Source organism: Natator depressus, chromosome 1, assembly GCF_965152275.1.
Source record: "Natator depressus isolate rNatDep1 chromosome 1, rNatDep2.hap1, whole genome shotgun sequence".
Lineage (NCBI taxonomy): Eukaryota > Metazoa > Chordata > Testudines > Cheloniidae > Natator > Natator depressus.
This window is the reverse complement of record NC_134234.1, coordinates 57,855,841-57,878,069: the sequence shown is the minus strand read 5'-3', so window position 1 is coordinate 57,878,069 and position 22,229 is coordinate 57,855,841. Positions and strand designations below refer to the sequence as shown.

At 45.0% G+C, this 22,229-nt stretch overlaps 1 protein-coding gene and 1 long non-coding RNA gene across 4 annotated transcripts in view; one reads left to right on the top strand and one right to left on the bottom strand.

Moving 5' to 3' along the window:
* The window catches only part of RCBTB2 (RCC1 and BTB domain containing protein 2), an 88,946-nt gene extending 83,085 nt beyond the window's left edge, over window positions 1–5,861 (bottom strand). For all 3 annotated transcript variants that reach the window (XM_074960786.1, XM_074960775.1, XM_074960794.1), the window contains exon 1: window positions 5,569–5,861. The gene's annotated coding sequence lies outside the window, so the exon portion shown is untranslated. The remainder of the gene's footprint in view (window positions 1–5,568) is intronic.
* Window positions 5,431–22,006, top strand: LOC141992127 (uncharacterized). Its single transcript, XR_012640531.1, has 4 exons — window positions 5,431–5,621; window positions 10,504–10,562; window positions 14,182–14,227; window positions 21,608–22,006. It is a non-coding gene; the product is annotated as an uncharacterized LOC141992127 (long non-coding RNA).
* Window positions 22,007–22,229: the final 223 nt, after the last annotated feature.

The following is a 22,229-nucleotide window of genomic DNA, read 5'->3' as shown; positions in this document are numbered from 1 at the left end:
TAGCTGCAGTAGAGCAGGCAGCAGTGAGTGGTGGCACGGGGTAGCCGGCCTGAGTACAACCACCCCCTGGACCCTGTGGTCACATACCCAGGGAGCTAGCCTATTTTTAGCATGCTAGCTCAATGAGACCTAGTGCACATATGTCTATGCAAGCTGGGAACCACAACCCTAGCTAGCTCCAAGCATAGACATACCCTTAGATACTGCTATGATAGGCATGTTAGAAATTATTTGAAGATATTCAAGGCTACTAATATTTTGAACCCAAGAAACAACAGGACAGGAAGAGAGCTAAGAATAAGATTTAAAAACTCAATGTTGTGAACAATCCTTTTTTGTTCTTTTCCTCCTTTTATGGTTTACAAAGAAATGTCAGTTTATGATGCTATATTTAAGGCCAGAAGGAATAATGTTGCTTAAAAAAAAAAAAAAAAAGAGAAATCTTAAAAGAAAGAGTAAGGGTCAGAGAGGTGATTTAAATAAACTGATTTTCATTACTTGACTTACATGTATGGGTAGCAGAAACTGAGATGAGGCAAGTTATTTGTATTCATAGTGTAGAATGTTTTTTTTCTATTCTTCAACCACCTCTAGTCAAATGAAATAATACATTAAGTAATAGATTTCCACCTACCTGACTGTGGCAAAAATTAAAGATACATTTGGTAATAAATATGAATCTTTAGAAAAAACTAGAAGAAAATGATAATCAATTAATCACTACCAAGCAGAAGATGAATAATGTAAAAAAGGCAATATAAATGTACAGAGGCTACTGAAAATAGTAACAAAGCTTGTATAGAAATTGTGGGTCTGTCTGAGCGAGCAGATCCACAGAAAATTCCAGGTAAAGATCTGAAGATCAGGAAAATTACAATTAGACAAATCTCATCTTGCTAAAAGTTACAAAATTCAAATTAAAATATCACCACCTCTTTCTACAAGAGTAAACATACTTTTTGAAGGCAGTGTTTCAGATGATGAAAGTTGAATGTAAGAATATTTTGGAGTTACAATGGGATCATTTTCAGATAATTAGTGAGTAACCCCAGCTGTGAGAAAAAGGGTTATGATTAGTCCAAGAATCTTATTTCTCCAGATCTTTCTTAAATGTCACAAAATAAAAATAAATATTTTATTAATGTAAGATCTACCTTTTGGGAAAATAATGTAACAATATTGTTCCTGTACTCAGCTCTAATACATGTGATCTTAAGGGAAAGTACGGTTTATTTTTTTGTGGCTGATGCTGCAAAACTTTTAGAGGCCCAACTTGAGAAGCCAGTTCCCACTCCACTATCCGTCAATTTCAAAACATCCTCTTCCTCAACGCTTTGTAATCCACTCTGGAATGAAACAGAACTATAATAATACTGATCTTTGGGACAGTTATTCTGTTTTTGTTTTAGTACACCTTGCCTATTGCTAAGCACTGTGTAAACTTGCAGCACAGAACAAAGGATTTGACTTGTTGGAATTTAACCAGTGGTGAGCTGGAACCGGTTGTTAAATTTAGAAGCCCTTTTAGAACCGGTTGTCCGAGAGGGACAACCGGTTCCAAAAGAGCTTCTAAATTTAAAGGCCGGCCAAAAGTGGCGCCTTAGGCGCCACCTCCATGGGTGCTCCAGGGCTGGAGCACCCACGGGGAAAATTTGGTGGGTGCAGAGCACCCACCGGCAGCTCCTCGCCCAGCCTCAGCTCACCTCAGCCTCCTCCCCTGAACGCGCCGCCCCGCTCTGCTTCTCCGCCCCCCCACCCCGGCTTCCCGTGAATCAGCTGTTTGCGTGGGAAGCCTGGGAGGGCGGAGAAGCAGGAGGTGGCTGCTTCGCACTCAGACCCAGGGAGGCGGAGGGGAGGTGAACTGGGGGGAGGGGGCATGAGGAGGGCCACCTGCGCCACAGCTGGTAACCCGGGGGCGCATAGGGGAACCGATCCCCACCCCAGCTCACCTCCGCCTCCCTGGGCCTGAGCACGAAGCTGCCACTTGCTTCTCAGCCCTTCCCGGCTTCCCACGCGAACAGCTAATTCGTGGGAAACCGGGTGGGGGGGGGGAGGGGCGGCAGAGCGGGACAGCGCATTCAAGGGAGGAGGCGGAGCGGAGGTGAGCTGGGGCTGGGCATGGGGAGAGGAGCTGCCGGTGGGTGCTCTGCACCCGCCAAATTCTCCTCGTGGGTGCTCCAGCCCTGAGGCACCGACTCCCTGGGTGCTCAAGGCGCCACTTTTGATGTGATCGGTGGGGGGAGCGGCCGCTCCCCCTGCTCTCCCCCTAGCTATGCTACCCCACCTCTAGGAGCCAGAGGGACCTGCCGGATGCTTCCTGGGAGCCGCCCCAGGTAAGCACCGCTGGGATTCCCCACCTCGCCCCCCAGCAGGTCCCTCTGGCTCTCAGGGGCGGGGCATGGTGGGCACCCACTACGGTGGCCCATGAGACCCTCCTGCCCAGTTCTGGGGGCAGTCAGGGAACAGGGGAGGGGGGCGGATGGGGCAGGAGTCCCGGGGGGGGGGGTTGGACCACAACCCCCTCGTGGGGTGAGAAGGGAACCGGTTGTTAAGATTTTGGCAGCTCATCACTGAATTTAACTGTATATTGACTCTCCCTCTCTATTTCATGGCTTTTAACTTAGGCATGTTCTTCCCCCCATTGGCAATTTTTTTTCCCCAGTTGGCAGCGGTTTTATGCTTCTTCATTTTTTTCTTCTTTTTTTAAAATAGGTTTATCTTCCCGGTTCTACAACTTGAAAATGCAAACAACTATATTGCTACTAAGGGTAAAAACAAACTGGGTTAATTAATAAATGTTAAACTTTTATTTTTTTAATTAATTGTAAAGCATCAATTCAACAATACTTGCTCCTATTTGAAAATTAAAAAGAAAAATTCTGTCCTCTTTTGCTTTAATGTTATTTCAAATTAATATAAACAGAAGTACTCCCCAGGCTTTCAGTCTTTAGAAGCATTCAGTGAGGCTCTGCACTGTCATAAGTGTCTGCTAACGTGCAGCTCCCTGCACTATCAGGACCTTTGTTTTCAAGAACATGGCTGTTTTAACTCCAGATGCCATGCTTCAAACTTCACATTTAAATTGCCATTGGTCTGGAGGAAAATTGATTTTTAGGAATATCGGTATTTCAGTAAAAAACTATTTCAGGTCTGTGCAATGTTCTGAAGATTGCATTTACCCCTTTGTATCAGGGCATGTCAGTTCTCATATGGTCTGTCAATACTTTAATTCCAAACATCTGAGCCCTGCAAAACCTAAAAAGAAAAGGAGGACTTGTGGCACCTTAGAGACTAACCAATTTATTTGAGCATGAGCTTTCGTGAGCTACAGCTCACTTCATCGGATGAAGTTCCGATGAAGTGAGCTGTAGCTCACGAAAGCTCATGCTCAAATAAATTGGTTAGTCTCTAAGGTACCACAAGTCCTCCTTTTCTTTTTGCGAATACAGACTAACACGGCTGTTACTCTGAAACCTGCAAAACCTAGACTCAATAGATGGATCACCTCAAATCTGAATTCCTTTTTGTTTAATCATATAATTAAAGTTGTCTTACTAGATATTTATTGGACAAATCTATATTAGCATAGGTCCTGATCCTGATGCCTTTACGCACAATGACTTCAATGGGAGTTAGGCAAGCGTAAGAGCCATAGGACTGGGTAGGACATTTGAGGTGCTAACAATACTATTTATTTACTACAGTTCACTGTGTGACCAATAAGTAACTTAAGTACTATGTAAATTCTGTGTGCTATACTACTGCAACCCCACTGAAGTCAGCTGTGTTTGTGCTTATTCCCTTCAATGGATGGCATCTACTTTACTCCTCTTTATCAAGATGTGCAATGTCAGAATCTAGCTGGAGCCTTTGATGCCAAGAGCGAAGCTAGATATATAAAACAATTGGACTTTTTTAGAGATAACATAATTACAACTGTAAGGATTTATTTTGTTTGTGCGAAACAGTTGACATTTCTCCTGTTTCAGGGCACAGGCCAGACTCTATGCAAGGGGATAAGAAGACTTTCCCATGTGTAAATTACTCTATAATTACCCATTTGAGGATTTTGTTAATATTTTCCTGAAGTATCTAGTACTGGCCAGTGTCAGAGGCCGATGGACTGAATGGAGCATGGACCTGATGCAGTATGGCAATTCCTGTTTTTTCATCTCTGATCCTGGACTCTGAGATAGCAGCAATGTCACAAAATGTGTTCCCATATAACTGTCAAGAAAGCTTCACCCTCTTCTGGTGGACTGAGGACAAGCCATTGTAGCCTAGCCCTTTGTGAGGTTCAGGCTGGACAACACCACTACCACAGCTGGGGCCAACTGTGAAGGCCTCCCACACATTACAGCTACATAATGCAATATACAGTTAAATTCCAACAAATCAAATCCTTTATATTGTGCTGCAAGTTTACACAGTGCTTAGCAACAGGCAAGGTGTACTAAAGCAAAAACAGAATAACTGCCCCAAAGATCAGTATTATTATAGTTCTGTTTCATTCCAGAGTGGATTACAAAGCGTTGAGGAAGAGGATGTTTTGAAATTGACAGACAGTGGAGTGGGAACTGGCTTCTCAAGTTGGGCCTCCAAAATTTTTGTAGCATCAGCCACATAAAAACAAACAGTACTTTCCCTTAAGATCACATGTATTAGAGCTGAGTACAGGAACAATACTGGCACATTATTGGCTGTCTGCCAATCCAAATGCAAGGTCTTGGTTCCTATCTACAAAATCGCAAAGGGGCAGAGGCCCAGCAGCCTCCTCCACACACACCCTGAAAGGCAGAAGCATTCAGTGAAGTGCTGCAAGGGCCCAAAGCCCTGCACCGGGCTCCCCACCTTCCTCAGCAGAGGCAGAGAATTAGGCGGAGCCACTGTAACCCTAATGCATCCCAGTGCCTCCCTAGCGGCAGGGGCTTCCTGGCCGCCACTTCACCCAGCACCTTCGAACTGGGGAGCGGCTGGTTTGGAGGAGCGAAATCCTCCTGTCAGGGCGGGGCCCCGCAGGCGACAGCCCCTTTTTCCGGTGCGCCCCGCCAGGCCAGGCCCCGGCCCCGCAGAAACACGGGTCAGAGCAGGCCCCGCTGGCTGCCCGCAGATCCGCTCACGGACCGTAAGGCCCAGCCACCGCGACTCTCCCCGAGCGGAAACGGCGCTTGGAGGGCGGTGGGGGGGACTCCCTAAGAAGCGCTCGGCTGCTGCCGCGCTGTAGCAGGCGGAGGCCCGGCCCGAGCGAGACAGGCTGAGACGACGGCTCCAGCGGCAGCGCCCCACGCCTCTCTCCAGTAACGGCCCCGGCCCCCCCACGCCCGCGGGACGCCGCCGCCGTTGCTCCCCGACCCCCTCGGGTGGCGCTGGCGCAGCAGCGGGCGGCTCCCGAGGGGGCGGGGAAACGTTCCTGTCCAACTGGACCGTCGGCGCGACCAAACGGTAACGGCCTCTCTCTGCGCCGCGCCCTCGGCGCCTCGTCCCAGAGCCAGGCGCGCGCAGGCTTCTCTCGCCGCAGCCCGAGTCGGGGCGTGGGGCGCTGGCGGCCCCCCCTTCCCCATCGCTTACCTTCCTCCCAGGCGGCGGCGGCTCCTCCTCCTCCCTCCTTCAGCGAGACCCGGGTAGGTGCCGCTCCGCTCAGGCGCCTCCTCAGCCCGCGGGGGAGGCGAAGGGGGAGGAAGCGTTTTGGCGCCTCCCGCCGTTCACAGGCTGGCTGCGGCAGAGCCTTTAAATCCCTCGAGCCAGGGGCACCAGCCTCAGCAGGCTGGCCCGGCTCTGCCAGTGCCTGCGCGCGGGGAGCCCGGCCCTCTGCCGGGCGCCCAACCGCCCCCGGGGCTCCCGTGGGGAGAGAGCAAGACGGGCGAGAGCTAGCCCCGCCTCCCCCGGCCGCCTGGCCCTGTTCGGTGGCTGCCAGCTCCTGGCTGCAGGCTCAGGGGTGGATGTTGCCTCCCGTCCCTTTGCCCCTGCGCCATGGGAGGGGGCATCCCCTGGGCTCTGGGGCACAGTCAGCGCCTCTCAACACTTCCCCAGCTCCCGGGGTCGAAATGGGGGGTGAAGCCCGAGTCAGAGACTCCAAATGTGCCGGGGGGGGGGGAATACATTGTTTGTACAATGTATCCCCCCCAAGAAACAAAATGCTGTGGGGTGCCAAGGAAACAGCTTTGGTAACAAGAAATGGGAGGGGCAACACTTAGGGGTGGGATGTAGGGCCCAGATGATCCACAGTGTGTTTAGGCACCTACCCCTCAGATTTTAGGTGCCAGCATCCCAGCTTTAGGAACCAGTGTGATCCATGAACCCCCCACTTAGCTGTTGCCCAACCCCCTAGGCATGTAAACTCACTCAGCAGCTAAATTTTTGCTGTAAAAGTTCCCTAAGTGCCTATGTGTCAGCCTCTGGACGTACAATCATAGCACTGGAAGGGACTTCCAGAGGTCATCTAGTCCATTCCCCTGCATTCATGGCGGGATTAAATATTATCTAAACCATCTCTGACAGGTGTTTGTCTAACCTACTCTTAAAAGTCTACAATCATGGAGATTTCACAACCTCCGGAGGCAATTTATTCTAGTGCTTAACCTGACGATTAGGAAGTTTTTCCTAATATCCAACCTAAACCTATTCCTCCCTTGCTGTAGTTGCTTCTTGTCCTAGCCTCAGAGGTTAAAGAGAACAATTTTTCTCCCTCCCTTTCTCCCTTTAACAACCTTTTATGTATTTAAAAACTATGTCCCCTTTCATTCATCTCTTCTTCAGACTAAACACACCCAGTTTTTTCAATCTCCTGGCATAGGTCATGTTTTTTAGACCTTTAATAATTTTTATTTCTCTTCTCTCGACTTTCTCCAATTTGTCCACATCTTTCCTGAAATGTGGTGCCCAGAAATAGACACAATACTCCAGTTGAGGCCTAATCAGCCCGGAGTAGAGCAGAAGAATTATTTTTTGTGTCTTGCTTACAACACTCCTGCTAATACATCCCAGAATGATGTTTGCTTTTTTTGCAACAGTATTACAATGTTCGCTCATATTGAGTTTGTGATCCATTATGACCCCCAGATCCCTTTCTGCAGTACTCCTTTCTAGGTATAGGCATTGCTACTGCCCTATAGCCACCTGGATGTATATCTCCTGCCTAAGTCACAGAGTGATCCACAAACTGGGGAGAGACAGGCCTTTGCCTGCTTATCTCACCTGTGGGGCCCAAATTGCTCTGAGGCTGCGCACCAGATTAGGTCCCTATTCAAAATCAGGCCACCACAGGAGGTGGTGTCCATTCCCATGCTCACCCTATAACTTTTAGCACCCTAGTTAGACCACTCACTTGGGATGTGTGGAGTCTGGATTCAATTTCCTCCTATCTGCTTGATGGGGAGAAAGGGTTTGAACAGGGTGTTTCCCACCTCTCAGGAAAATGGTCTAATCCCTGAGCTATGGGATATTTTGATGTGAGGTTCCCTCAGTCTATTCTGTTGAAACAGTTCCGCTAATTATGTATAAATAATTAAAGTTATTGGATCAGGGGAGTGACCCCTGAGTCTCCTACCTCTGGTGTAACCACCAGACTATAAAGTCATTTGCTCGCTAGCCCTCTTTTTCTGTGACCCAATGACTTTAAGCATTCTGCTCACTTCCATTGGTTCCTGCTAGAGAAATTGAGAGAGAGAGAGAGAGAGATGGGTATAAAGAACTGCTCACAATGGCTTGTGCAAGGTAAAGTTGCAAGATAAAAACCATACAAATTTTGTGGGCACGCTAATCAGGAAAACACTATAGCATTCCCCATAAGGTTCCACTTCCTCTTTGTTTATTAAAAAATTAGCACTAGACAATATGAATCAAGCCCACATTAAATAGACTAAGAACAGGCTAACTAGTAGATCTCAAAAAGTAGTTAATTGGGAATCATCACTGAATGAGGGTGTTTTTAGTGGGGTTCCAAAAGGATTGGTTCTTTGAGTATCTGTACTTGTGCATGCTGGTCTTGCTGCATAGGTGCCCCACTCATAGGAGCTCTGAATTTTTTTGCCCAGCAGTGTCTCTTGGGGCTGTTACATACACCCTGTATGCTTTCACACTCCTGATGGCATAAAGGGCAGCATGGTCCCAACCTCCACCCAATTCCTTCTTATCTTTCACGGGAGTGAGGAGCACACCCTGAGCGTCCTCTTAGCTACTGTTGTCTTTATAGTTACATAGTTGTTAAGGTAGTCACTGAACTCAGATGTAGATTTTTCTTTTATACTTTATTTTACCCTGTTGGGGAAAAAAAAAATAATATATCAAGATAGCTAGATTTAGTCAGTCCCAATACCAGGGCTGAATCAAAATAATGTGATTTTAATACCTGCCCATTGTGCAATACTGCCATGCCTTTAAATGGGGGGCATGTTAAATGTCTTTTTTGTTTAGGGGAACTTCACACTACCTGGATATGTGGTTTGCAAATCAAAACACACCCAAAAATTCAGAGAGGTGCATTTGACCCTATTTGTAATGGAGAAATCCAGGAGAGGAGCATCGGATGCTGAAGTTTTTCCAAGAGAAGAGTCTCCTGTTTCGTTATCAAAACCCCACCCACTGAAAAAAGAACAGGAGTGCTTGTGGCACCTTAGAGACTAACAAATTTATTTGAGCATAAGCTTTCGTGGGCTAAAACCCACTTCATCGGATGCATGCAGTGGAAAATACAGTAGGAAGTATTTGCTTCAGGTTGGGGGGCAAATACTCACCACCAACCACACGCCACACAACAAAAACACTAACCCAGGAACCTATCCTTACAACAAAGCCCATTGCCAACTGCGTCCACATATCTATTCAGGGGACACCATCATAGGACCTAATCACATCAGCCACACCCTCAGAGGCTTGTTCACCTGCACATCTACCAAATGTGATATATGCCATCATGTGCCAGCAATGCCCCTCTGCCATGTACATTGGCCAAACTGGGCAGTCTCTACGTAAAAGAATAAGTGGACACAAATCAGATGTCAAGAATTATGACATTCAAAAAACAGTCAAAGAACACTTCAATCTCCCTGGTCACTCGATTACAGACCTAAAAGTCGCAATATGACAACAAAAAAACTTCAAAACCAGACTCCAATGAGAGACTGCTGAATTGGAATTAATTTGCAAACTGGACACCATTAAATTAGGCTTGAATAAAGACTGGGAGTGGATGGGTCATTACAAAAAGTAAAACTATTTCCCCATGTTTATTTTTCCCCCCTACTGTTCCTCACATGTTCTTGTCAACTAATGGAAATGGCCCATCTTGATTATCACTACAAAAGGTTTTTTTTTCTCTCCTGCTGGTAATAGCTCACCTTAACTGATGGTTCTCATTATAGCGTGTATGATAACACCCATTGTTTCATGTTCTCTGTGTGTATATATATATCTCTTCCTACTGTATTTTCCACTGCATGCATCCGATGAAGTGGGTTTTAGCCCACGAAAGCTTATGCTCAAATAAATTTGTTGGTCTCTAAGGTGCCACAAGTACTCCTGTTCTTTTTGCGGATACAGACTAACATGGCTGCTACTCTGAAACCACTCATTGAGTGCTCCCGCAGTGAGAAATGTCACTCTGAGTTCCTGGGGAATGAAGAGATCTTATTCCTCTTCCAAATCTTCTAAGACTGTCTCAGATGCCCTCAGAGCAGTCAGTTACCCTCACTGCCCATGGAAAGAGGGAGCACAGCACCAAGTCTGACACCTGTCACTGATCATAGTTTCCAATACCAAGCAAGAAGAGAACAGAGTCATAATTCTAGACACTTTCCTAAGTGAGCAAGGATGAAGCTGGTACCATACCCACGAGTCTCCATTGTGCTGACCTGACCATTCAAAATGGGTTCATGTTGACCAGCCATCAGTATTGATGCCTTTGGTACAGTCTTTTTTGTCATCCTTGGTGCTGATGCCAGGGTAGTTCTACAGCACCATTCTTCCTCACTTCACACTTAGGCATGAGATAGGCATCTGTACATATAGGGTAAGGCATCAGTGCATGTGTCCAGAGGGAGAAACTTAGATGCAGAAGGAACATTTACAGTGCAAATTTAGGTACTGAGTTTAGGTACTTACAGGGTTAGGTGGCAGCAGAGAGGGGATTTTGTGGATCGTCGTGGTGCCTAAAACTGGGATTTAGCTCCCAGATTTTTAAAGATATTTAGGCATTGCTGTGCTCAGCATTGTACCACCTGTTTTAGAAGCCTGTTTCATTTTTAAAAGTCCTTTTGGCCTAAATTCTCTTTGAAAATATACTTAGGCATTGCTATACTGAGTGCAGCAATGCCCAAATACCTTTAAAAATCTGGGCCTAGGTGCCTACATCTGGGGTTTATATGCCTATGTCCCTTTGTGGATCTCACCCTGGCTCCCTCTATAGCACCACGCAACTGACTTCTTTGTTTCAGTTTTGCATCTCTAAAATGGGATAAATAAAGACAAGACAAACACTACCACTAATAAAAAAGTTTATACACCTAGGAATCCTGACTCTTGTGAAAAAAGATTTACACAGACGAACTGACCCTGACAGATAACAGGTATTCTTTCTAAATTGGATGTTTTTCTAAAAGATATGATCTTGGAATTATTTTGGGGAAGATCTATGGCCTATGTTATTCAGGAAGTCAGACTAGATGATCATGATGAGCCTTTCTGGCCTTGGAATCGATGAAAAATCCATCATTCTATTTTCTGAGTGGTATGTTATGAAAACAGAACATATGATTATGATTTATTAAGGGCATGGCTACACTTGCAAGTTAGAGCTCATTAAAGCATCCCCGGGTGCCCTACCTCATGACGGGTCCACACTGGCAAGGTATGTAGAGCGCTCTGACTCCACAGCTAGAGCGCTCCTGGTACTCCACCTCGGCGAGTGGAATAACATTTGATGCATCCCCGCTGGAGCGCCGCGGCACCAGTGTGGATGCCCTGTTCTGTTAATGCGCTCTGATCGGCCTCCCGAAGTGTCCCACAATGCCTGTTCTAGCCACTCGGGTCATCCCTTTGAACTCTACTGCCCTGCCCTCAGGTGACCAACCGTCAGACCCGCCCTTTAAATTCTCTGGGAATTTTGAAAATCCTCTTCCTGTTTGCTCAGCCAGGCGTGGAGTGCTTTCAGCTAATCTTTCCAGGTGACCATGCCTCCACGTGCCAGGCAATCCCCAGTATGGATCAATGGCGAGGTGCTGGACCTCAACAGTGTTTGGGGGGAGGAAGCTGTCCAGTCCCAGCTGCACTCTAGCCATAGGAATTATGATACCTTCGGGCAGATATCAAGGGATATGATGGAAATGGGCCATGAGCGGGACGCTCTGCAGTGTAGGGTTAAAGTGAAGGAGCTGCGGAATGCCTACCGCAAAGCCCACGAGGCAAACAGCCGCTCCGGTGCTGCCCCCACGACCTGCCGTTTCTACAAAGAGCTGGATGTGATACTTGGGGGCGACCCCACCTCCACTCTCAGTACCTCCATGGACACTTCAGAGCCCAGTTCAACAAGGCAGGAAGGAGAGGAGGAGCAGCAAAGCGGGAGCGAGTGTGCTGAGGCGGAGGAAGACACCTAGAATCCCTAGATGCATGCAGCCAGGAGCTATTCTCAAGCCAGGAGGAAGGTAGCCAGTCGCGGCGGCCGGTGCTTGGGGAAGGAAAAACACCAGAGGAGGTTCCCGGTAAGCGGCTTTTGTTTTGGGAAGGAAGTTATTTGGCGCGGGCTCTTGCGGTGAGGAGGGTTAGGGCTGCATGCATGGCTAGATGTGGAATAGGGCGTTTATGTGCTCTCTCATTCTCGTCTCTCTCAGTGGACGAGAAGCTGGATATGAGTCAACAGTGTGCCCATGTTGCCAAGAAGGCCAATGGCATTTTGGGATGTATATGTAGGGGCATTGCCAGCAGATCAAGGGACATGATCGTTCCCCTCTATTCGACCTTGGTGAGGCCTCATCTGGAGTACTGTGTCCAGTTTTGGGCCCCACACTACAAGAGGGATGTGGAAAAATTGGAAAGAGTCCAGCGGAGGGCAACAAAAATAATTAGGGGACTCGAACACATGACTTATGAGGAGAGGCTGAGGGAATGGGATTGTTTAGTCTGCGGAAGAGAAGAATGAGGGGGGATTTGATAGCTGCTTTCAACTACCTGAAAGGGGGTTCCAAAGAGGATGGATCTAGACTGTTCTCAGTGGTAGCTGATGACAGAACAAGGAGTAATGGTCTCAAGTTGCAGTGGGGGAGGTTTAGGTTGGATGTTAGGAAAAACTCTCTCACTAGGAGGGTGGTGAAACACTGAAATGCGTTACCTAGGGAGGTGGTGGAATCTCCTTCCTTAGATATTTTTAAGGTCAGGCTTGAGAAAGCCCTGGCTGGGATGATTTAGTTGGGGATTGGTCCTGCTTTGAGCAGGGGGTTGGACTAGATGACCTCCTGAGGTCCCTTCCAACCCTGATATTCTATGGTTCTCACATCATGGTAATTGGCCTCAGTAATCTCTTCTAAGGTCTCAGCCAGTACTTGGGCAATGCACCTGCGCAGGTTTATTGGGAGAGCCACTGTGCTCCTTGTCCCAGTCAGGCTAACATGTCCGCGCCACTGTGCCATGAGGGGCGGGGGGACCATTGCTGCACACAGGCAAGCTGCATATGGGCCAGGGCGGAAGCCGCATTGTCGTAGAAGACCCTCCCTTGCTTCCCAGGTCACCCTCAGCAGCGAGATATCTTCGAGGACCAACTCCTGTGGAAAATGTGGGGACAGTTCAGTATAGGGGGCCCCTGCAGCTGTTGGCTCTCCCCAAGGCACAGAAACCCAAAGGACAGTACAGCCATGAAAGAATCAGTCCCCCTTAACCCTGTGCTTACTCCCATTTTGGGGCTCCCGGGGGTTATGTGCGCTCACTTTGGGACGGGCAAATTATGCTATTGTGTAGCCTGTGCTTGCCCTCCTTAAGTTCGGGGGAATAATTGCTCTGTCTGGTGAACAATGCTGCCTTTGTTAAGTGTTGCATTTTGCCTTTACAAATGCAACCTTGGGATCTCAGCCATCTGTATTATCACCGCCCGAGAGGCTGCAAAGAATCAGGAAGAGGCCACGCAGAAGCAAAGAGGACATGCTGCATGAAGTCATGCAGCACTCCCTTAATGAAAATCAAGAAGTGCAGGAGTGGTGGGAGAGTGAAAAGAGGGTCTGCCAGCAGAATGCGGATCGCCAGCACCAAAGCACAGAGCGGCTGATAAGAATCATGGAGTGCCAAGTGGACTCTATCCAGGTGCTCGTAGCCATGCAGGCTGAGCACTACCGTGCCCCCCGCCCCTTGCAGGCCTTGTCCCAAAACTCTTTCCCTTGGGACAGGACCCAGAATGCCCTGCCCTGTTCCCACAAGCCACAGCACCAGAATGGGAAGAGGTGCTCTGTGGGATAGCTGCCCATAATGCTCTGCTCCCAATGCTGCTGCAAGTGCCGCAAATATGGCCACACCCGTGTGCTTGCAGCTGTCAGTGTGGACAGATTGCAGCGCTTTCCCTACTGTGCTTTCCGAAGGCGGGTTTAACTCAAAGTGCTCTACATTTGCAAGTATAGCTATGCCCTTAGTATGGTTTATAAAGCAACAAGTATGGACAAGAACTGCCTGGTTCAGAGGTGTCTCAGTTTTAGTCTTTAACAGGGTCTTTGTCTCATTAGCTGTGGAACAGTCTGTAATTGTGTTATAATTGTAATTTCAAAACAGTAGTAGGCAAAGTTTAGTTAGCTCTAAATGCAATGGGTAATATTACACAATTATAGTTCAAAGAAATAAAATCCTTTAATATTTTAGTTTGAGAAAAATGTCACAATGGAAAATTTCCTGATTTCTCCCCTCCTTTGAATATACCTATTTTGATACTTGTACTAATTTTTAAGTCTTTAGTCTGATTCCATCCTTTCTGAACTTTTGCACCAGTATATGTTTCAGTAACGGGATGATCCTGCATCATTAAAGTTAATGGGAGTTTTACTATTGACTTCAGTGGAAGCAGGGCCTAATTTCATGCATGTTTGCATAGGCTGAATAAATTGGTTAACATAAAGGAAAAACTCTGGACTTCCTTAAGAATCTGATTTAACATTTGTAAAGCAAACTTCCAGGAATACTATGGTAAATTTTGCAAACATCTTTTGTTTATTAAAGGAACTGGACCTCAAAATGTATACAAAGAACAAAGTTCAAGAAACAGGTAACTGGAGGGGAAATTTACTAAGAAAATAACCATTCTGTAAGTGTCCTGTTATCTAATTCTTTGCAAGATGCTATTCCTAGCCCTAAAGATAATAGTTTTTCCATACAAAAAAGTTAGTCAGGAAATACGTTGAATAGCTTAACAACATTTCCTGCTAAAAAAATTTATCATTGCGTGATAAACATTTCCTGTTGGTGAGTTTTGCTGTATCTACTGTCATTTTGTTGTCTTCATTGCTATAATTAACACACGTCTGTGCTGCTGAATGTGCCCATCGTGTCCAACAAAGGTTCAAGTATGACTTACATGTGGTTGTGACATATTATGAAATATCACATATTTATTTTCTTTATATATCTTAATTTTTGTCTGCAATGAGAAATGAAATATTAAATCCATTTGGAGTGTTGTGAGAGTTGGAGAACTCCAGAAGTATGGAGGTTCCTCAGTGTTTCTTCTGAGTCATTACCAAAAGTGAACTCAGTGATTTCAGTAAAACCTCCATAATAGCTTTAACCAAGAAGGTAGGACTTCATGTAGATCTTAATTATCCAAGGCTAACTTGTATTGAAAACTGCTTTGGAAGGTGATCAAAAGAAATGCCTTTTCCTGCCCAGCCTCAAGGATATTGTTAGTGTTTAACAATAAAATAAAATAATAAAGTTTGGCTATGACTGGAAATTTAGCTATGCAAAATGACATCTTTTTATTCAACAGAATTTGTTATGCATATTTGCAGTTAGTTATATTTGATTACTTTAGTGATAAAAGTGACATCAGTTATGTGACAGGTTGGATCACAGAAACTCCCTCAAGACTGTCACTAGATGTGCTGGGATACCAATGAGAACAAACCCTCCTGCCAGAAAAGGCTTCCCTCCACTCCCGTCTTGCTGAGCTAGACACACCAGTCAGCTCCAGCACAGACCAAGAGGTTGGGCCACACCCCCCTGCAGTTCACAGAAACTAAAATTCACTTAGCCCAGGGGCTTCTCAGTTAACAGGGACTTTCCCAGCACCCAGTAGTCAGTCTTTCTGGGAGCCTAAACCCCAGATAAATTCGTAAACTCATAAATTGTCCACCCTCTATAACACAGAGAGAGATATGCACAGCTGTTTGCTCCCCCAGGTATTAATTACTTACTCTGTGTTAATTAATAAACAAAAGTGATTTTATTAAGTATAAAAAGTAGGATTTAAGTGGTTTCAAGTGATAACAGACAGAACAAGGTAAGTTACTAAGTAAAATAAATCAAAATACGCACAGCTAACTTAATACACTAAAGATCTGGTTACAAATACTAGCTTCTCACCCATGATGTTATTTCAGGTACAATCCTTTTCAGACCAATGTTGTAGTTTATGGCCTGGGTCCAGCAATCACTCACACCCCTGTAGTTACAGTCCTTTGTTCCAGATCCTTTCAGGCATCTCTTTGGGGTGGAGAGGCCATCACTTAAGCCAGCTGAAGACCAAATGGAGAGGCTTCCAGGGCTTTTTATATTCTCTCTCTTGTGGGCGGAAACCCCTTTGGTCTTCTGTGCAAAATCACAGCAACAAGATGGAGTTTGTAGCCACCTGGGCAAGTCACATGTCCATGAATGATTCAGCTTTTTGCAGGCCAACGCCATTGTTTACATGTTAGTTTGAACATTCCCGGGAAAGCTCAGATGTGGATTGGTGTCTCCCAAAGTCCATTGTTAGTTAAGTACTCCCAATTACTTGAATAGCTCCTTCACAATATATTGGTCAAACCTCCTGTCATGAATATAAAGGGAAGGGTAACCACCTTTCTGTATACAGTGCTATAAAATCCCTCCTGACCAGAGGCAAAACCCTTTCATCTGTAAAGGGTTAAGAAGCTAAGGTAACCTAGCTGGCACCTGACCCAAAATGACCAATGAGAGGACAAGATACTTTTAAATCTGGAGCAGGGGTGGAAACAAAGGGTTAGTCTGTCTGTGTGATGCTTTTGCCGAGAACAGATCAGGAATGCAGACTTACAAGTCCTGTTAAGTTACTAAGTAATCTAGCTAGAAGTGCGTTAGATTTCCTTTTGTTTAATGGCTGGTAAAATAAGCTGTGCTGGATGGAATGTATATTCCTGTTTTTGTGTCTTTTTGTAACTTAAGGGTTTGCCTAGAGGGATTCTCTATGTTTTGAATCTGATTACCCTGTAAGGTATTTACCATCCTGATTTTACAGAGGTGATTCTTTTACCTTTTCTTTTTCCTTTGCCTCCATTTCTCTCCTGTGGGCAGCCTCCATTTCTTTTTCTTTTGCCTCCATTTCCATCTTTCTAAGTTCTACCCATCTTTCATGTTCCTTTTGTTTTTCCTCAGCCTCAAATCTGGCTAATTCCAATTTCTGTTGAACAATGCAGTCTGTCATCCTAACCTCTCTGTTTTTAACTAACTTTACACCCGAGAGTTAGAAACAAAACAAAACAAAAAACTGGCCTGTAAAATTTTGCTGTGCTGTAACCTGATACCCCCCCTTTTTTTTCTGATAGCTGTTGTCAGCCTACAGAAAAATCCTTTTGCTTTGCCTGCTGCTCTGTCCCCCAGACAGAGAGACAGAATCTTCAGCTGCAATCACCTTTTACAAAACCTTTTAAAATCCTGCTGTGCTTCTGGTTCAAAATGATCTCAAAATGATCCCAGCTCTCTGCCACCATGTCAAGATTCCTTCCCCACTCTGAACTCTAGGGTACAGATGTGGGGATCTGCATGAAAGACCCCCTAAGTTTATTCTTACCAGCTTAGGTTAAAAACTTCCCCAAGGTACAAACTTTGCCTTGTCCTTGAACCCTATGCTGCCACCACCAAGCATTTTAAACAAAGAACAGGGAAAGAGCCCACTTGGAGACATCTTCCCCCCAAAATATCCCCCCAAACCCTACACCCCCTTTCCTGGGGAAGGCTTGATAAGAATCTTCACCAATTTGTACAGGTGAACACAGACCCAAACCCTTGGATCTTAAGAACAATGAAAAATCAATCAGGTTCTTAAAAGAAGAATTTTAATTAAAAGGTAAAAGAATCACCTCTGTAAAATCAGGATGGTAAATACCTTACAGGGTAATCAGATTCAAAACATAGAGAATCCCTCTAGGCAAAACCTTAAGTTACAAAAAGACACAAAAACAGGAATATACATTCCATCCAGCACAGCTTATTTTACCAGCCATTAAACAAAAGGAAATCTAACGCACTTCTAGCTAGATTACTTACTAATTTAACAGGACTTGTAAGTCTGCATTCCTGATCTGTTCCCAGCAAAAGCATCACACAGACAGACTAACCCTTTGTTCCTCCGCCCTGCCTCCAGATTTGAAAGTATCTTGTCCTCTCATTGGTCATTTTGGGTCAGGTGCCAGCTAGGTTACCTTAGCTTCTTAACCCTTTACATATGAAAGGGTTTTGCCTCTGGTCAGGAGGGATTTTATAGCACTGTATGCAGAAAGGTGGTTACCCTTCTCTTTATATTTATGACACCTCCCTTATGTGTTTCCTACAGGAAACACTTCAAATAAAAGCATAGAGCCAATGCTCATAACTTTAGAAATAAAAATGTTGCATGCATACAAATAGGATGAATATATTCAGTAGATCATAACCTTTGTAAAGATATGTTACATGGCATATCTAGCACAAAGCATATTCCAGTTATGTTATAGTTACACTTATAAGCATATTTCCCTAAACATATAGAGTGCATATTTCCATAAACATAAAGAGTGCAACGTTACAAGTTATATCTGATGGTCATTTAACTAAGGCCAGAATGATGAATTTCAAGTGTACCTATCTGGGTGGCTCGTTATGGCCACCTACCTTAATGTAAGGGTATGTTTACACTTAAAATTCTACAGCGGCATAGCTGCAGGTACACCGCTATAGTGCTGCAGTATAGATACTACAGTGACGCAGGGGTGGGGCACAGTTCTCGTTGCTGTAGTTATTCCACCTCCCCAAGGGGCAGTAGCTGGGTTAACAGAAGAATTTTTCCATCGCCCTAGCACTATTTACACCAAGGTTTAGGTTGGCATAGCTATGTCTCTTGGAGACATAGCTATGCCAATGTACGTTTTCAGTGTAGACGAGCCTTAGTCCTCCAGAAGAGACATGGGGAGTGAGGCTTGTGGAGTTAAAAATTGAGGACAAAGAGTGACACATGGTGACTCTCTTCCCAAAAAGGTTCCACTGTGCATGTGAGATTCTGAGTGAACACTCAATTGCAAAAGTACTATTGGCTTCAGTGGGACCAGGATATGCACATTTTGTATAAACATCATGGTTGTATCTTAAGAAGAATAGCCAAAGAGAGTGTGTTTAAAACATAGAATTTGGCGGTATGTAAAATTTTAACATAATAAAATAAATAGGTTGCACTGTCATTGTAAGTATAGGGAAGATTTATTTCTCTGTTCCAGAACTAGATTGTAGCTGTCATGCTGTCCTATAATGGCTCAAGAGCATGAGAATCACCCTCAGGGCAAACAGTTAAGAACAAGGGCACAAACCCCAATTGGTTGAGTTCTATACTTAGATTTCACCAACCAATTATCAAGTGTAAACTCCTCAGGCACTGTAGTAGACTTAACATGGAGTCATGGACTGTCCCGCTGGGTACTCCAATCTGTGTTGCCACCCAGGTAAGCATACCTGTGTGATAGATGGTGCCTTACACCAAGTATTACAGCAATATTCAGGTTACTCCCATGTCTCTTACCCCAGATCTGTTGCACTTTACATCTCACATCAAAGAAAATGCTTGTGGTCAATCCTATAATAAACAATCTAAAGATTTATTACATAGGAAAAGGAAACCAGAGAGTTATTTACATACACACAAATGAGTTCCAATCTTAAGTTTCAAAAAGTAATCAAAGCTTCTTTAATAAGCAAGCTCTATATGTCCTTTAGGGCTAATGTAGGCTCAACACTGTGGATCATTTGCTTATGCAAGTAATTCTTGCCCCCAGAGTCCAAGCAGCATAAAGATAAAGTTCCTCCTTGTTTAGAGATGTTTCAGAGTAACAGCCATGTTAGTCTGTATTCGCAAAAAGAAAAGGAGTACTTGTGGCACCTTAGAGACTAACCAATTTATTTGAGCATGAGCTTTCGTGAGCTACAGCTCACTTCATCGGATGCATCGGATTGCATCCAATGAAGTGAGCTGTAGCTCACGAAAGCTCATGCTCAAATAAATTGGTTAGTCTCTAAGGTGCCACAAGTACTCCTTTTCTTCTTGTTTAGAGATGTTTCCAGGACCTTTTATAGCTTCTGCCATGTGGAAGGAAAGCTCTCAATCAGTTTGGAGAATTACAGGCACAGAAGATGGAGTTCACAAACACATGATCTAGTCACATGTTCTTGCATGCTTCAGTGAGTCATAGCATAGGTCATTACCCATATTCAAATAAATCTGTTTTACTCTGTATAAAGCTTATACAGGGTAAACTCATAAATTGTCCGCCCTCCATAACACTGATAGAGAGATATGCACAGCTGTTTGCTCCCCCATGTATTAAACACTTACTCTGGGTTCAATAATAAACAAAAGTGATTTTAAAGTAGGATTTAAGTGATTCCAATTAATAACAGACAGAACAAAGTAAGTTACCAAGCAAAATAAAACAAAACACGCAAGTCTAAGCCTAATACATTAAGAAACTGATTATAGATAAAATACCACCCTCAGAGATGTTCCAATAAGCTTCTTTCACAGACAGGACTTCTTCCTAGTCTGGGCCCAATCCTTTCCCCTGGTACAGTTCTTGTTAGCTCCAGCTCAGATGGTAACTAGGGGATTTCTCATGACTGGAACCCCCTTTGTTCTGTTCCACCCCCTTTTATATCTTTGGCACAAGGTGGGAATCCTTTGTCTCTCTCTGGGTTCCCACCCTTCCTTCTAAATGGAAAAGCACCAGATGTAAGATGGATTCCAGTATCATGTGACATGTTCACATGTCCTGTGAGATTTCACTACTCACAGGCTGGCCGCCACGTTCACAAGAAGGCTTACAGGTAAATAAACCATCTACAGCCAATTGTCCTAGTCAATGGGTGCTATCAAGATTCTAAACCACCATTAATGTCCCACACTTTGCATAATTACAATAGGACCTCAGAGTTAACTTCATATTTCTAGTTTTAGATACAAGAATGATACATACATACAAATAGGATGGACATAGTAGATTATAAGCTTTGTAATAGTACCTTACAAGAGACCTTTTGCATAAAGCATATTCCAGTTACATTATATTCACATTACAAGCATATTTTCATAAAGCATGTGGAGTACATCATCACACCCTGGTGTTACCGTGTCCCATTGCTTATCATCATTCCACCAAGTTTCTCTGATCCCTATTATATCAATATCCTCATTTAATACCAAGAATTCAAGTTCACCCATTTTAGTATTTACAGTTACATTTGTATACAAACACTTATAAAATTTGTCAATATTTAGTTGTTGCCTTCATATGATGTAACTGAATGGGATTATTTTTCATTTAACTGTTTCTCTTCAGCTCGTACCTGTACTTTATCGACTTCTATTCTCTCCTCTTTACTAAGATACAGAGAATCCCCATTAAAAGATCCTCCCCAAAGGATGTCATTGACCAAACCACGTACTCCTCCACACCTGTCGGCTTTCCCCCAGCCCTTACTTTAAAAACTCCTCTACAACCTTTTAAATTTTATTTACCAGCATTCTGGTTCCATTTTGGTTTAGGTGGAATCCATCCTTCTAATATAGGCTCCTCCTTTCCCAAAAGGTTCTCCAGTTCCTAATAAACCTAAATCACTCCTCCCTATACCATCATCTCATCCACGCATTGAAACCCTGCAGTTCTGCCTGTCTAATTGGCCCTCCACATGGAACTGGAACCATTTCAGAGAATGCTACCATAGAGGTCATGGACTTTAATCACTTACCTAGCAACCTCAATTTGGCCTCCAGGACCTCTCTCTTACTTTTTCCTGTGTCATTGGTACCTACATGTACCACAACCACTGTCTCCTCCCCAGCACTTCAGATAAGTCAGTCTAGATGTCTCGAGAGATCCTCAAACTTTGCACCCGGCAAACAATTCATCATGCAGTTGTCTCATTGGTCACGGTGTCACAACCCAAGGGCCCCCTCCCTCAGGGGATCCTCTGGGGAGGCAAATCAGTATTGTATGTTGCTAACACTGTTGCAAGCATTACAAGGCATGTTGGGGAAGGGTTAAAGATGTAAGTGTGGAGTGAAGGATTGTTTTGCAGGTTGCAAGAGGCCTAAAGCGGGGGGGGGGGGGGGGGAGGAATGGGTTAACTTGATGTTCCAGGTCCGAAGATAAAACGCTGGCTCCCACCCAAGGACACAGCACACAACCGGCACTGGGCTGCCTGCCAAGAAAGACGAGGGCCTAGAGTCCAACCCCGACCAGCCATGAGAAAGGAAGATTCAGCTGCACAAACCTGCAGGGGCTGCAAAACCCAGCAAGACAGTGAAAGCCAGCGAGGGGGAAAAAAAACGTTGTAGCGTCCTGAAGCCGATGTGTTTTGAAAAAGCTGAAGAAGCCACGAAAGGCCGGTTTGAACTGGTACAAAAAGCATGCGGGGTGGGGGGCAGAAGTCCCTGAACAAGACGCCCCCAGAAGACCCTAAGGTTTAAAACCCTCCCAAGGGCTGAAGCGAGTCAGAGATCAACAGTGGACCCTAAACGACCTGTGCACAGAACAGAACTCCCGTCCACCCTTCCCCCTCTTCTTCTTACGTTACACCCAGGCCTGGCCAGCCTCGGGTAGTGCATGTGTGAGTATGAAAGTGGGTTAGGGCTTGGGGCACTAACGCTTTCCTCCTTCCTCTGAGTGACATGGGGTGCACCCATCACTCTCCGCTGTTATTTTATTATTTTATTAATAAAGCTTTAAAACTTAGACCCTTGGTGTGCTCCTTCATCCCCTCCCCAAATGATCTGCGGCCTCAGCCTGATCACC